General features: G+C 44.8%; 1 pseudogene; it reads left to right on the top strand.

Annotated features, from left to right (window-relative positions):
* Positions 1 to 6,394: 6,394 nt before the first annotated feature.
* LOC123157163 (DNA-directed RNA polymerase IV subunit 1-like) lies at positions 6,395 to 8,851 on the top strand (annotated as a pseudogene).
* Positions 8,852 to 15,872: the final 7,021 nt, after the last annotated feature.

The following is a 15,872-nucleotide window of genomic DNA, read 5'->3' as shown; positions in this document are numbered from 1 at the left end:
CAGAATTCTAGCAATGGACAGAAGAGAGCAAAATGGAGTTGGAATCTTCGTGTTTTGATGAAATGGTCAAAGGGGTTTTGACTTCATCAATGGGTAACGAAGATGCTTGTAATTCAAGAAAGTAAGTGGGAGCGTAATAATATTTCTAAAAACCTTATGTGCTTGGCACATTGGTAATTGGAAATAAATTTCTTGACACAAATTAGGACTTCATTTGAAAATAGTTTTTCGATGAAGTGCTTAGGCTAAATAGCCTCAATATTAGGCATGATGATCTATGGAGATAGATTTACCTAATGGGGCTAAGCAATGAATACATATTGACAAGATGCTAAAACCTTTTAGCATTTAAAACGCCAAGGAGTGATTCTTGCCAAAGTCACATGGAAAGAGTTTTTGCAAGACTCGGTGTCCCAAAACACTGATGAGTAAAATACATGATGCAGATTCCACACACTTTTGTGTTTGGATTAATCATGTATTCCATGGTATGTAAAACAACCAGATATGTCCGATACTCCCAAGGTGTTGCGAGTATGGATACCAAAGTGATCAAATTACTGATCATGGGACAACAGTGAAAGATGTCACAGAGTACTAGAGTAAGTACTGATGACATGGTTTTCTCGCAAGCAGAGATCATGAAGAGTTCGTTGTAAAATCTTACATCGATACAGTCTTCATCTTTTCTCCATGCGATTTTCGATTTAAATTAAGGGTTTTGTGTAACACACAATGTGGTGGCACAGTTAGTTGGAATTTGTTCAAACTAGTTACTGTGGCGAATTCTATAACAAGGGCTAAATATGTTGACGCTTTAGAAGCGACAAAGAAGATGTTGAATCATATAGTTCATTCATGAACTTAGTATAGTTCCAAGATGGCTTTTGACAATGGGACACTACTGCAGGTAGTTGCTCCATAACTCAGTCTGAGGAATCCAGGTTCGACCTGTGATTCACATACATACAAAGCCAAGTCCACACAAAATATGAATTTTGTGAAAACGCGAGGACATGCAAAGATACACACGGAACTGAAGTCGTCAGATCCATTGGACATCAGGCTATACCACAAGCGAAGCATATTTACACCGGTGTGCCACAGGTGTGAGGTGCATTAGCATAAGCTAGATTATTGTCTCTAGTGCAAGTGGGAGTCTGTAGGAGATATGCCCTAGAGGCAATAATAAATGTTATTGATTATCTCCCTGTTCATAATTATGTTTATGTTCCATGCTATAACTGATGTGGTTCCCGAGCCCGTATATCCATAAAGGCTCTGGGGAGAACCCATATGCACGTGTGGAATAATAAACGATAAAATGTATTCCTAGTCATGCCTCTAAGACTAGCTCAAGTGTTGCATGATGATTATGTTTTCCCAATCATGGGCATGTCTATGCCAAGCAACTTTGAGGGCACAATGTCAGGAAGGACATTTGTGTTGAATCGACCCGAATTGATGTTATGCTATGAGATACATTCGTCACAAGTTTATTGGTACATAACATAGAGATGGTTAACGTTTGCATGATTCCTTAGACCATGAGAGTATCGAGTTTCTTCATGCTTGCTTCATGAACTTTGGGGTTTGTTAAACGTCATCCGTAAATGGGTGGCTATTACGGCGGCTTACGGGTTCATGGAAAAGTGTGTCAAGTAACTTGATAGCTCAAGATTGGGATTTGCTCCTCCAACGATGGAGAGATATCTCTGGGCCCTCTCGGTGTTACGTTATCCATCATCGTCTGGCCAGACATTTTGTGATTTGATCACGGGGATGCCGGAACACGATAACGAGAAAAGAGAACAATACCGGTAACGAGGTAACTAGCATAGTGGACAAGTTGTTGATCCACGGGAATGCCAACATGTCTCACCTCGGGTATTTGTAACATATCGCGAAGCAACAGGAATAGCACACGGCAACTGGAGGTTCACTCGAATATTTATTCGTGTGGGTATAGGGGTCAATATGGGTGTCCACGGCTCCGATGTTGATCATTGATCGGAAGGGGTTCCGGGTCATGTCTATACTTCACCGAACCTATAGGGTCACACGCTTAAGGGTCATCTATCTGCTGAATACTAGACAGGGAGTCTGAGAGAAAATCACCGAAAAAGTTTCGGACAGCGGAATCGTACCGCAGAGAGAGGTCATCGGATAAGTTTCGATGATACCGAAAAGTTGTTTCGGGATACACCATTAAGTAAAATTGGTTTCGGCACATGCCTGATAATTCTTGGAGGATGCCAGAATCATTCTGGAAGCTTTTTGGAATTTTCTGAGATAAAAACCGGAAATGTTCCGGAGCTGCCGGAGCCACTTCAGATGCGTTTCGCAGATGAAAATCACTAAAACCGGAATTGTTTCGGAACGCGTTGAAAATCATTTTAGTGGGTACTGGAAATGTTCTTAGCCCACATAAATATTTTCAGTTCGATCAGACGCTGAAAAATGTCGTCGTGAATAGTGAAAATCAGCTTTATGGTTACTTTATGGAAAGCCACCTTTTGGGGCTTTGCTCCAAAAGATCTTGGGGATGACATGGATGGATAGGAGCCATTTTTTGGGCCCCTCATGGGGGTGTGGCCGGCCACATGGGGTATCCCCCCTTGGGGACCCTCTTGTTCCTTGGTTTCACTCCTAGGCCCTTGTGGAAGGACTTCATTCATGTGCATTTTGGGTTTTTTGTGAAACTACCCTACCCCCTTGGGATTTCCTATAAATACAGGTGGAGGGGCAGCCCTCCACACTCATCCCTTGCTCTCATACACATGCCATGCATTATCTGGCTTCTTCTCTCCCTCCCACGAAAAGAGTTTCGTAGAGCCGTAAGGCTGTCTGGGTTCCGGCAGGAACTAGTTCTGGACGGCGAAGCCCTGCCGGATAGATGACACCGTATGTGTGCAACTCTGTAGAGAGATCGTAGTTTCGGTCTTAGTTCGTGAGTGCCTCCCGAAGGGCTGTCCGTGTGACCGTCCGAGTTTCGAAGGTCCTCCCGAAGGGCTGTCCGAGTGACCGTTCGAGTTTCGAAGGTCCTCCCGAAGGGCTGTCCGCGACACCGTTCGGGGGGCTGTTCGACCGCCTCCCGGAGGGTTGTCTGAGGAGCAGATGAGGGTATACATCCTCGCGGTTGGGAGGTTGTAAATCCTAGCTGCGGGGATCTGCACCGCCGATCGTCATCGACTCTACTTCCCGCTGCGCTACGAGTCGGTAACGAAAAAGATCAAACCATGTATGCAGTCTCCATAGTGGTCCTGGGCTGGTGCGTAGGTCGGAAATTTTTTGTTTTCTGTCGCGTTCCCCTTCAAAACTTCCTTAAAAAAGGATGTCCGAAATCCCGTTCATAAAAAAGATGAACTCGGGTCGGATTCGTTCTCGGGCAGAAAACAAATCTGAAAAGTGATGCGCTAATCGGAAGGTTCCCGGAGTTTGGACGGTCGGATCGAGCTGAAATTTGGAGGGGTGGTAGATATAGAAATTCCGCAGCAGATCAACGGTTGGATCTTCCAAAGGACGTCCGAGCTAGATGCTGGACACCACGCTCCAAACTCATCCAGATTCCCGTCCAGACTTGACGGGCTCCGGTACATCGAAGAACGGCGGAGATCGCTCCATCGGAACACGACGAAATTTCACAGTGTTGTTGTACACTCAATTCCACCGAAGGAATCGTCAAAGCGATGCTCGAGGAGGTGGTGGTAGTGGATACAAGTTCGTTGTTCGGAAAAACAGCACGGTCGCCTGAGGGCTATGTTGATGTCGAGCCCCCGAGCTCCATGGATGATTCCTCCATGATCTTGACAAAGATCGGAGTTAATGTTGATGAAGGCCCTCATCCGAACATGATGATTGGAGGTAGGGCACAGTCCTCGGTTAAGCCAAGGTGACCAGTCGAGCCGGCGACAAAAGATGCCGACATCGACCATAAAGCTCGGCTCCGATGCGTAGATCGCGCCGGAGACGATCCGGATTCCCATCGCCCTGTGGCGACCGCCAGCAGGCTCTCAGTGAAAGTACCAATGTCGGTTCAATATCCGGCGTATCTCATAGTAGGGGTCCTAAGCTAGGCGTCTTGGAGCGATGGTAACATGGACACGAGATTTTACCCAGCTTCGGGATCTCTCAAAGAGATAATACCATACATGCTGCTTTTGATTGTATTCATATGGGGTATAGTACAGAGTACATGTATCTACCACGAGATTGTAGTAATGAATATTAGCTGATCTATTGTCTAGCCTGGCCTCGGTTTATATAACACACCGGAGGCCTAGGGTTTTAGGAGAGTCCTCGGCTTGTGCGCCAAGTCTTGTGGAAACCTCCTTGTATGCGGCATGGGCTGCCGGAAGTGGCCCATGAGTGAACCGCCACGGGGGTCCTCGGCCCAATCCACCTGATCGGGGGACGACGTGGTGAGTACCCCCTAGTCCAGGACACCGCCAACCACCCCATCAGAAGCGCGAGGAAGGGGGAACAGGCCTTGTCGCTGTCGATGCTGCATGGGCTTTCCTGGTGGCGCCCTCCGGTGGTGACCGAGGAGGGGAAGAGGTGGGGGAGGGCTGCGACGGAGGCCGGCTAGGGTTTCCTTCCGCGTCGCCCGAGGGGCGCCACGAGAGGGAGAGAGGGGGAAGACCTTTTTCAGGGGGAGGACTCGGCCGAGGACTATATGTAGGCAAAGAAATTTGATACAGAGGGAGTATAAATTTATACAGATCAGCGACAATTAATATGGATCGAAGTAAAAGACATGTATAGCAAAAAAACTTTACCCTTCTCTCTTTTTCCCTTCTCTCCTTTTCTCTTTTCTCTTTTCCCTTCTCTTTCTCTCTCTCACCTTTTTCTCTTCCCTCTTTCTCTTCTACCTTCTCTCTATGTTCTCTTCTCTCTTTTTTCTCTTCACCCTTTCTCTCTTCTTTCTCTTCTAGGTACTGATTAACCTATAACTAATGGGTCTGGCTAGGACTCAATCGTCTCAGTCGGCTAATGTCATCTTATAATACAATATGTGTTGTCTTGTATATTTTTCATCATTCATACGTGTTTCTCTAGCCAGTCTTGTTGTGAACTTTGTATGGGCTTTAGTTGGGCCTAGTTTTCTTGTCCCCTCTTGTGCGGAATTATATATATCCCATGTCGGGCTATAGGAAATACTTAGGGCCTTTCTTTTTACAAATATTCAACACGTGGCCTGTTGTCTAAATATTTTTTGATTTAGTTAGAACATCGATATTTTGTGAGTTGTTCCTGTTTTTGTTTTTTCTTTGCTTTCTCTATTTTCTTTTCCTTTCATTGTTTTTTCTGTTTCTTTATTGTTTTGCATATGCTTTTCTTTTCTTTTCCTTTTTTCTAATTTTGTTTTTCTTTCATTCAAGAAATACTTGTTAAAAGATATACCAAAATCTACTAAAAATACAAAAAAAAATTAAATAGGTGAGCACTTTTTAAAAAGTGTAACATAAATTTAAAAATTTCATGAACACCTCTCAAATTTTATGGGTTTTTAAGTCTGATGATATTGTCATACAAAATGTAACGCAATTTGAAAAAATATAATCATCCTTTATTAAGAAACATATTTATTATACAATGTGTATTTGGAAAAAGGTTCAATAATTTATAAAAGATTAGTCCAATAATTTAGAAACATTTAAATTGTATTTCAAAAAATGTTTCATTGTGTAATTTCGGAAAGATCGATGTTGAAGCCATGTTGAAAACACATAGTAGAGGTTGAGGGCAACACTTGCAGTTGTGTGCCTAGTGGCAAACATGCAACCGCCGTCTCTCTCGACAAAAACACCACTTTCGCCCTGCCAAGTTGCAGTCGCATTGAATACATGCAGTTGCAATTGGGGAGGGGGGGCAACTTTTGTAGTTGCATGCTAGTGACGGTCATGCAACTGTCCATCGGCAGAGCTTAGTTGGGGCCAGCAGGGGCCATGCCCCTAGCCTCACTACAAAACCTGAAGAAAATTTTGGGGATTATATGTTTTTAGCTTTGCCCCCACCCCTCAAACAACCATATTTGCTACCTCACCCCCCCTCCCCCTCCGCCCCGAACATCCTGTCTAGCTCCGCCACTACAACTGCCATTCTCCCCCTACAAAGCACCACTAAGTTATAGTCGCATGGAAGACATGCAGTTGCAGTCGGGGAGCACCCTCTACTCATGGCCAGTTGCCGTCACGTAGGAGCAACCTCTGCAACATCTTCTCGACATGACAGCGAGCGCAAAGGGAGGTCGGAGACTGGCTGGCACGACGGCTTGGTGACGTAGGGCGACGAGCTGGCGGTGGTTGGGGGACGTCTAGCGGTCACCGGGTGCACGCGGCAGCGGCGATGGCCCAACCCATCACGGCTCAGGCGGGCGCGAGATGTACGTGGCATGGACACAGGCGGCAATGGTGGAGAGGTAGGGAGGAGGAGCGAGCACGGCGTGGCCAGCGGCGTCCTTGCAGGTTGTGGCTCGTCGGTTGCCGACAACCAGGAGTGGGAGGTTGGGACGACCGCCTAGCTGCATGAGGCGCGAAGCTCTCTCCTCGTAAGAGAAGGAAGAAAAGGGCGAGAAAATTTTGGACGGGGTGAAGGCAAGATTCGGTGACCTTGATGTTTTCTTTGCGCGCAGGGGGTTGTTGGTAAGTGTGAAAAACTAGCATGGGGGGGGGAAGAAAAACCCGGATACCAGGCTATTAACTCCCCCTCTAGGAGTAGAGATAGCAGGCTTTTTTGCAACTAGTTGAAATTTGATAAAATACCACATTATATTTTGCATCTTCATTAGAATACCACCTTTTTGGGATTAAATGTCGCATTTGCACTTTTTGAAGAAATCCAGTCTAGTGACCAAAAAAAAGTGTAAACCTTCGAAGAGAAAAGAAGGGGGAAGAAAAGGAGAGAAGCAAAAACTCCGGCCCTGTCGTCTCAGCTCCCCGTGCGCCTACTCTCCCGAGAACGCAGCGCGGGCGGCGTCGCCGCGTGCAGCCCCTCCGAGGCGCCCCCACCCCTGCAGCGTGCTTCTCTCTGCAGCCGTCTCCCGGCCCGGTGGATTGCCCCCGACCCACAAATTTCCAAAAGGCCAGGCTGCTACCGCGCTTGTGCTCCCCCATCTGTTCCTCGCACGGCAGATTGCTGCGCCGCCGCCGGCGCCGCCACCTTCTACTGCTGCTGGATCTGGCTAGGCGTGGATTGGTTCCACCCTTTTGTTGAAGGTGGGGGCTTCGGTGGATCCTATCCTACTAGTCTTTATTTTTCTGTTGTCGACTTCGCTCCTTCATTTTCCTATATAAAAACCCTATTTGGAACCCTACTTGCTCCGGTACGATACGAGTGCTTGAGATTGACATGATATTCCTCTTTCTAAAGCAATCCCTGTAGAAATTTCCCGTTTCTTCTTGTATTAACGATTTAGATTCTTTTCATTTGTGTATGTATACCATCATCTGCTTCTGTCATTGTGAAATTTTTATGTGTGTTCGGTTCTGCAGGATGGATGAGCCAAATACTGAAATGGATCCTCCCATCACGGAGACCGAGCTAAAAGCAATCAAATTTGATCTGATGTCCAGTAAAGATATGGTAATCTTTTATTTACTTTGCCTCCACGCTTTTTACCCTGCGGAAAGTATGTTAAACTGACAGGCATTTCCAGAAAAAGTATAGCAGCGCCAGCATTGCAAAAGCATCTGATGTCACTAGTGCCAAGTTGGGATTACCAAATGGGGCAAAAAAGTGTGAGACTTGTGGATCGCGCAGCAAGTGTGATGGCGATGGTGAGTAATATTAAGCATTCAGCACCAAATTTATCTTGTTTTATCTTCCTAATCCAAAATTAATTGACTTGTCAAAATTTTAGATCATTTTGGTGTCATTAAGCTGCCGACAATTGTGTTCAACCCATATACGGTTGAGGAAGCTGTTCAGTTACTGAATCAGATATGTCCTGCTGCCACACTCCAAAGAAAAACAGATATTCAAAGGTTTGTAATGGCCAGATTAACCTATTTCATCTTCATTTAGCAATTTATTTTCTTTAATCATTATTGATCTTCTAAACTAATGTCGGTGTGCAAAGTCCTGCATATACAAAATAAAACGCCGTAAAACAAGCATCGGTACTGTTGTGATAGGTAGTGTATATTTTTCCATACCTAATGTATCTTTAAACAAAATGCTGCAATGTGGAAACCAAACTTTATATTATTTACTTACACTTTGTTTGTTTGAACATTTGGAATTTGTGAGACAAGATGTTTACATTTCAAAAGCACATAAGAAGGTATGTAAGCATTGCCAAAATAAATAAAAAACTGTGCATATGGGCTCTCTTTTTTGGTATATCTGGTTGGTGCATAAATACTCCTCTAACATGTTGATTTTTTGTTGTTGAAGAGGTCGGATGGGGCTACAAGTCAAGCAACTTGCAAGTATTGCTCAGTAAGTGCATGTTCAGACGTTTTGGCCTGTATTTCTACATATTGTATTAAACCTTGACCTTTTTTGCTGAACAGAAGGATGACACTAAACAATACCCTGATGTAATATTTAAGACGCTGGCAAGCCCGAGAATAAGAGGGTTCAAGAATAAACCTAAACTTCAACAGAACCCTACCATTATGGATAGAATTTCGGTTACCGCAGAAGTTGTTGACAGAGTGACAGACAAGTTACCCCAGGACTATTGGGATTTTTTACCTCATCGCCACCCCTCTCAATCAAATATGACCAAGATATTGATATCTCCATCCCAAGTAAGTATTTTCTATATATTCAGTTTGTTAGTCTGCTCTGAGTTGGCTTGCAGAGCAGATCTGGTTTTGCTGCAACATCTTTTCATGTTCCATAAAATGTTATATATTATTGGCTGACAATTCATCAACTTTGTCCCTGCCATATTTTTCTCAAAGCTTTAAGTGTGGAATTATAACTTATAAGACATTTTAAAAAAGGGATTTTTGGGTTGCTTGTGTTGTTTTGAATATCTACAACATACAGAAAACAGAACACAACATATATTATGAGATCGAGAAATTTGATTTGTTATTATTTGGCAAAGTATTTTTGCATGATCATTAAGGCAATACACCTGATCCTTATGATGCATTACCTTTCCGGTAAAAAAATAGCTATGGTGCATTACGAACTCTGACACAGAATGCCCTGTCCACTTTTCAGTGATTTTCTTTAGAGAAGACTTCTCGGTGAAATTATGCTGTGCGTTCTAGTTTTGTTCAGTGCATGGTATGTGGATGTAAATATAATTAAGTGATAAGGGCAACTGGGCCAATGCTATTTTCTCAAAGCTTCTTTTGGAAGGTGGTATGCATATTCTTGTTGGCCAGTGCATTGGTATTGCTATGCTAAGTTTCTTTCAAAAGAAAATGGCGAGCATCTGACCATATACTTTTACATTATTTATTATGGTTAAAATCTTATTTCCTTATCATGTCTGCAGGTACGTCACATATTGAAACAACTTGATGATCCTGAGCGTATTAGCCGGTTTGTTTCAAGGCGGGAGCTAATTTATTTGTCATGTTTGCCGGTGACTCCTAACTTCCATCGCGTGGCAGAGTTGCCCTATGAGTTCTCAGATGGCCCTCGCTTTGTTTATGTATGTGACTATGTGCTATCTCGTTGGCGAACTTCGTACCCAAGATTATTTTCTGTATCATACCTTTAACTTTTTCTAACAATTTTCCCATTAAATACTTTTGTTAAATGCAACCAGATCCATTGTATGGTGTAAGGATTAAAATCTGACCATAAATCATTTAATCAACGAGAGAACCTAATCTAACAAATATACATTTCCTACATCTAATAGATTGATTCATCACTATTCTGTCTAATATACTCTCACATCTCTAATATATACTCTCCGGCTTCTTTATATGTTTGTCGAGCATGCATGTTTTTATTGTGGTCTGATGCACATGCATAGCTGGGCTGTTTTTTTTCTGCAGGGAATATCTGGGATGTGTTGGTATCTTAATTATGAACTTATATGTTTGTTCATTTCTCGTTTGGACGTAGGATGACCTGACAAAAGCTTATAAGAGGACGGCTGATACCTGTAGGAAAATTTATGACTTGCGTTAGCCTCCACAGTTCAGTGTTCATGCAAATTTACTTGTCACAAGCCTAGTTATGGAGTGCCTTAAATCATCAAAGGCAAGGGAACTGATATTTTCTTTTTATTGCAGTATCCAAGTTTCATGATTATATGTCTTCTGTTCTAATATCCGGATAGCATGATGCAATTATCCAGATAATTTTCCCTATTTTTCTCAGTATATCAGTAAATTTATACAATGTCAAGGCCACCCCTGCAGTTTTGCGGTCAAGTTTTGCTGTCGTATCATCTGTACATACTTCAATAAAGAACAATTAAACCAAATTCTGCACTTCATAACCCCAGCCAGATGCAGCTGGTAAAACTAATAAAGCTTGTGCCGGTCCATAAACTGAGGGCCCATTGATTTTTGCGGCGTTAATGCTTTTTGCTGGTTGGTTCCATTATCACAAAGCCGCTCCCAAATTGGCCTGGTTCCAAGATGTAGAATTCATGTTGAATCACCACTTAGCGGGATTATTAGGACTTGGGTCTCTTTCTTGGGCGGGGCACCAAATTCATGTATCTTTACCAATTAACCAATTTCTTAACGCTGGGGTGGATAGAGGTTTACTACAGGGTAAATAGGTTCGATACAAAGTCATTAGAAGGCTGTATGGAGTGGCGCAGAGATTTGATCGCTTTTGTTTTTTTTCCTCGCCTATGCATAGCTTTGGTATTATATGACTTTGCTATTTGCCGGCGTATTTTGTGTGTGTGCGTTGGTGTTGGCTTATGCATCCTAGCTATGCAAAGGCCGGGTGTGTGCTCATTGTATTTGTATCCTCTTGATGTTTCATTTTAAGTCAATAAAATCCACCCTTTATCAAAAAACAATGTTGACAGGGGCGTTTCTAATGAGGATGAGTGTATCATCCACATATTGAAGATGGGTGAGGCCACCAGGAACCACCCCAGGGATATGGTTGTCTGCCTTCGCGTCATCTAACATGGCAGCTAGGGCATGAGAGATTAAATTAAACAATGAGCTCCTCTGTACTTCCTAAAGGGGCCCTCTTCCCCATTGATATTAATAACCAGCTGCATCATCCAGCTAGTCATCTAGCCTCAAAGCCTTTATTATGGAGGATCTCCTCAAAGAAGTCCCATCTAACTCGGCTCGGATCATATGCTTTATCGAAGGCCGGTGCTAGGCGCTACTCGGCCAGCCCAAACTTGGGTCGGTTGCCGCGCGGCCGTTTGATGCGAGAGAGCAGGACCGCTTGATTCCCCTTGCGCGTCGTTTTGCTGGCTTCAGTTTGTGAAGAAAAAAATCCCCTCCGTGCTCAGATGCTGCGCGTATCTCGCTCTTCTTACCGGACCCCAGCTCTGGCGGCAGCAAAATAACCAACGGCCGCAGCCAGCAGGCGCAATCTCACCCATCTCCCCATGTTGTTCCTTGTCGCTGGCCTACACACCGGCGTCGCACCTTCTCTCAACCAGTCAACCGCGGTCGTAGATGTTGAAAATATGAGCAATTTATTAAATGATTTTATTAACAGAAATACTAGATAAAGCACGACTAGTATAGCAGTGATAAAACAAGTCATGCGATTTGACAAAGAGAACGTAAACAACATCTGCATATATGAACTAGAACCGGACACATCTAGAAGAGACACTAGAGCAAGAAGTTGTGACAGAACCTCTAACAGAAAGAGTATGAGAACGTACGGAACGGGAGCAGATGCACCGATCTTGGGGTCGGTGTCCTCGCCAGCCATGTCGTCGAGGAGGTTGTCGACGTCGGGGAAGAAGTCGTCGTCGGGGATGTAATCGTCGGAGTCCGGGGCGTTCGTGGCGAAGAAGTCAGTAGTCGCGCCGAGCGCTCCCAAAAACCTTATCACCCTTCTCCCGTACAGGATTCAAAATGTGCGATTTTGGAGGCCTACTGTCCCGACCTGCGGTGCACACCGGGATGGGGAAGAACGTAGTAGCAGCGCAGTGCTCAGGAACTTGTGGCGAGAGGAAGAAGAGGTTCTGGTGCGTCTCTCTAAGAGGAGCGACCTCCCTTTTATAGGCGCAAGAGAAGGAGGCGAGAGGCTGCGCCGGGAGCTGAAGAGAACGAGGGAGACGAAACGAACAGGCAGCAGGCGAAGAGGTGCGCCGTTCGTATTCAATCTCCACTACAGTAAAAAGACATCGGCTCGGCTCATTCCTGCAACCCGCGGCGCGACGCGTCGTGACGAGGCGAGGCGGGCGGCGGAGGAGGAGCGCGCGTGGATGTCCCTCTTGTTCTCATCCTCATACATGTGGAGAAAGAGTCCCTTATAAAAAGGTCCAACTCCCTCTAAACTAGCAACGTGGGACTACACTTTAGTTCCACCTCTTGCCTTGCACGAATGGATTGTGTGGGCCTCTAGGATTTATTAGGAATTTCTGAAACTGCTATTGGGCTAGGCCCAAAATAGACAAAATTTCAGCAATCCCCCACCAGATCCCAGAGGCACACAAAATTGCCTTTGGTTCCAAAACACTGCTTTATATACCGGTACTGCAGTGGAGACGGTTAAGTTGAACTTCCACCTAGAACTCTATGCTGAAGGGGAACGCGACAGAAAACAAAAATTTCCCGACCTACGCACCAGCCCAGGACCACTATGGAGACTGCATACATTGTTTGATCTTTTTCGTTACCGACTCGTAGCGCAGCGGGAAGTAGAGTCGATGACGATCGGCGGTGCAGATCCCCGCAGCTAGGATTTACAACCTCCCAACCGCGAGGATGTATACCCTCATCTGCTCCTCAGACAGCCCTCCGGAGGCGGTCGAACAGCCCCCCGGACGGTGTCGCGGACAGCCCTTCGGGAGGACCTTCGAAACTCGAACGGTCACTCGGACAGCCCTTCGGCAGGACCTTCGAAACTCGGACGGTCACACGGACAGCCCTTCGGGAGGCACTCACGAACTAAGACCGAAACTACGATCTCTCTACAGAGTTGCACACATACGGTGTCATCTATCCGGCAGGGCTTCGCCGTCCAGAACTAGTTCCTGCCGGAACCCAGACAGCCTTACGGCTCTACGAAACTCTTTTCGTGGGAGGGAGAGAAGAAGCCAGATAATGCATGGCATGTGTATGAGAGCAAGGGATGAGTGCGGAGGGCTGCCCCTCCACCTCTATTTATAGGAAATCCCAAGGGGGTAGGGTAGTTTCACAAAAAACCCAAAATGGACATGAATGAAGTCCTTCCACAAGGACCTAGGAGTGAAACCAAGGAACAAGAGGGTCTCCAAGGGGGGATACCCCATGTGGCCGGCCACACCCCCATGAGGGTTTCAAAAAATGGCTCCTATCCATCCATGTCATCCCCAAGATCTTTTGGAGCAAAGCCCCAAAAGGTGGCTTTCCATAAAGTAACCATAAAGCTGATTTTCACTATTCACGACGACATTTTTCAGCGTCTGATCGAACTGAAAATATTTATGTGGGCTAAGAACATTTCCAATACCCACTAAAATGATTTTCAACGCGTTCCGAAACAATTCCGGTTTTAGTGATTTTCATCTGCGAAACGCATCTGAAGTGGCTCCGGTAGCTCCGGAACATTTCCGGTTTTTATCTCAGAAAATTCCAAAAAGCTTCCAGAATGATTCTGGCATCCTCCAAGAATTATCAGGCATGTGTCGAAACCAATTTGACTTAATGGTGTATCCCGAAACAACTTTTCGGTATCATCGAAACTTATCCGATGACCTCTCTCTGCGGTACGATTCCGCTGTCCGAAACTTTTCGGTGTCCGAAACTTTTTCGGTGATTTTCTCTCAGACTCCCTGTCTAGTATTCAGCAGATAGATGACCCTTAAGCGTGTGACCCTATAGGTTCGGTGAAGTATAGACATGACCCGGAACCCCTTCCGATCAATGATCAACATCGGAGCCGTGGACACCCATATTGACCCCTATACCCACACGAATAAATATTCGAGTGAACCTCCAGTTGCCGTGTGCTATTCCTGTTGCTTCGCGATATGTTACAAATACCCGAGGTGAGACATGTTGGCATTCCCGTGGATCAACAATTTGTCCACTATGCTAGTTACCTCGTTACCGGTATTGTTCTCTTTTCTCGTTATCGTGTTCCGGCATCCCCGTGATCAAATCACAAAGTGTCAGGCCAGACGATGATGGATACCGTAACACCGAGAGGGCCCAGAGATATCTCTATATCGTCGGAGGAGCAAATCCCAATCTTGAGCTATCAAGTTACTTGACACACTTTTCCATGAACCCGTAAGTCGCCGTAATAGCCACCCATTTACGGATGACGTTTAACAAACCCCAAAGTTCATGAAGCAAGCATGAAGAAACTCGATACTCTCATGGTCTAAGGAATCATGCAAACGTTAACCATCTCTGTGTTATGTACCAATAAACTTGTGACGAATGAATCTCATAGCATAACATCAATCCGGGTCGATTCAACACAAATGTTCTCTTAACATTGTGCCCTCAAAGTTGCTGGCATAGACATGCCCATGACCAGGAAAACAGAATCATCATGCAACACTTGAGCTAGTCTTAGAGGCCAGACTAGGAATACTTCTTACCGTTTATTATTCCACACGTGCATTTGAGTCTTCCTCCGAGCCTCGTGGATATTGCAGACTCGAGAATCATTGCAGTTATAGCATGGAATATAAACATAATTATGAACTCGGAGATAAATAATATCATTTATTATTGCCTCTAGGGCATATCTCCTACATATGCTACACTAGTAAGCAACTTTAACAGTGGACTGGGCCTTGAACTGCAAGTTTTCTGCGAATCTAGCTTCACATAAAGCCTTGACCGATACGTGGCTACCGTGGGTCTTCCCCGCGGGTGGAGCTTATGCGTCATACTCCGAGACCTTTCTTGAGTTTACTAGAGAGAACCCTACTCTCATAGATTGCGACGTTTAACAATCAGACTCATATAGGTGTGTTCTTCAAATGATGTTCTGCAGGACAACATCTCTGCTTAAATGAGCCACTTAGAACACATTAAGATATACATCAACCTGCCATGCAGTTTTAGGAGAGTATTACATCTTCATGGAGTGGTATTGTTAATAGTAAGGATATTCTCCTCTCAGTTGATCAACAGCTTGTCTTCCACATCTAATTCACGGGATCTCCGATCACAAAGAATAGGTTACCACTGTGAACAACTCATATTGTGGGTCTCATACCCATCTCCGTCGATGCATTATCTATCACATTACGTTATAGACCCTTAGTAAAAGGATCTGCCAGATTTTTAGACGTTTGGATATAATCCAATGCAATAACTCCGGAGTTTCTCATTTTCCTGACAGACTTTAACCTTCTCTGAACGTGTCTTGATGACTTCATGTTATCCTTTGAGTTGCTCACTTTCGTGATCACAGTTTGATTGTCGCAGTTCATAAGGATACCCGGTACAGGTTTCTCAACAACCGGCAAGTCATTCAAGAGCCCGCGAAGCCAATCTGCTTCGGTCGTAGCTGTATCTAGTGCTGTGAGTTCTGCTTCCATTGTTGACCTCGTTAAGATGGTTTGCTCGCAAGACTTCCAAGAAACAGCGCCACCTCCATGACTGAATACATAACCGCTCGTGACCTTTATCTCATCAGCATCTGAGATCCAGTTTGAGTCACTATACCCTTAAGCACCTTTGGGTGCCCGGTGTAGTGAATTCCATAATTCGCAGTGCCTTTCAAATAATGCAAAACTATCTCTAGAGCATTCCAATGCACATCTCCTGGTTTTGAGACAAATCGACTCA

This window comes from Triticum aestivum, chromosome 1D, assembly GCF_018294505.1.
Source record: "Triticum aestivum cultivar Chinese Spring chromosome 1D, IWGSC CS RefSeq v2.1, whole genome shotgun sequence".
NCBI classification, from domain to species: Eukaryota; Viridiplantae; Streptophyta; class Magnoliopsida; order Poales; family Poaceae; genus Triticum; species Triticum aestivum.
This window is presented reverse-complemented; position numbering and strand designations above follow the sequence as displayed.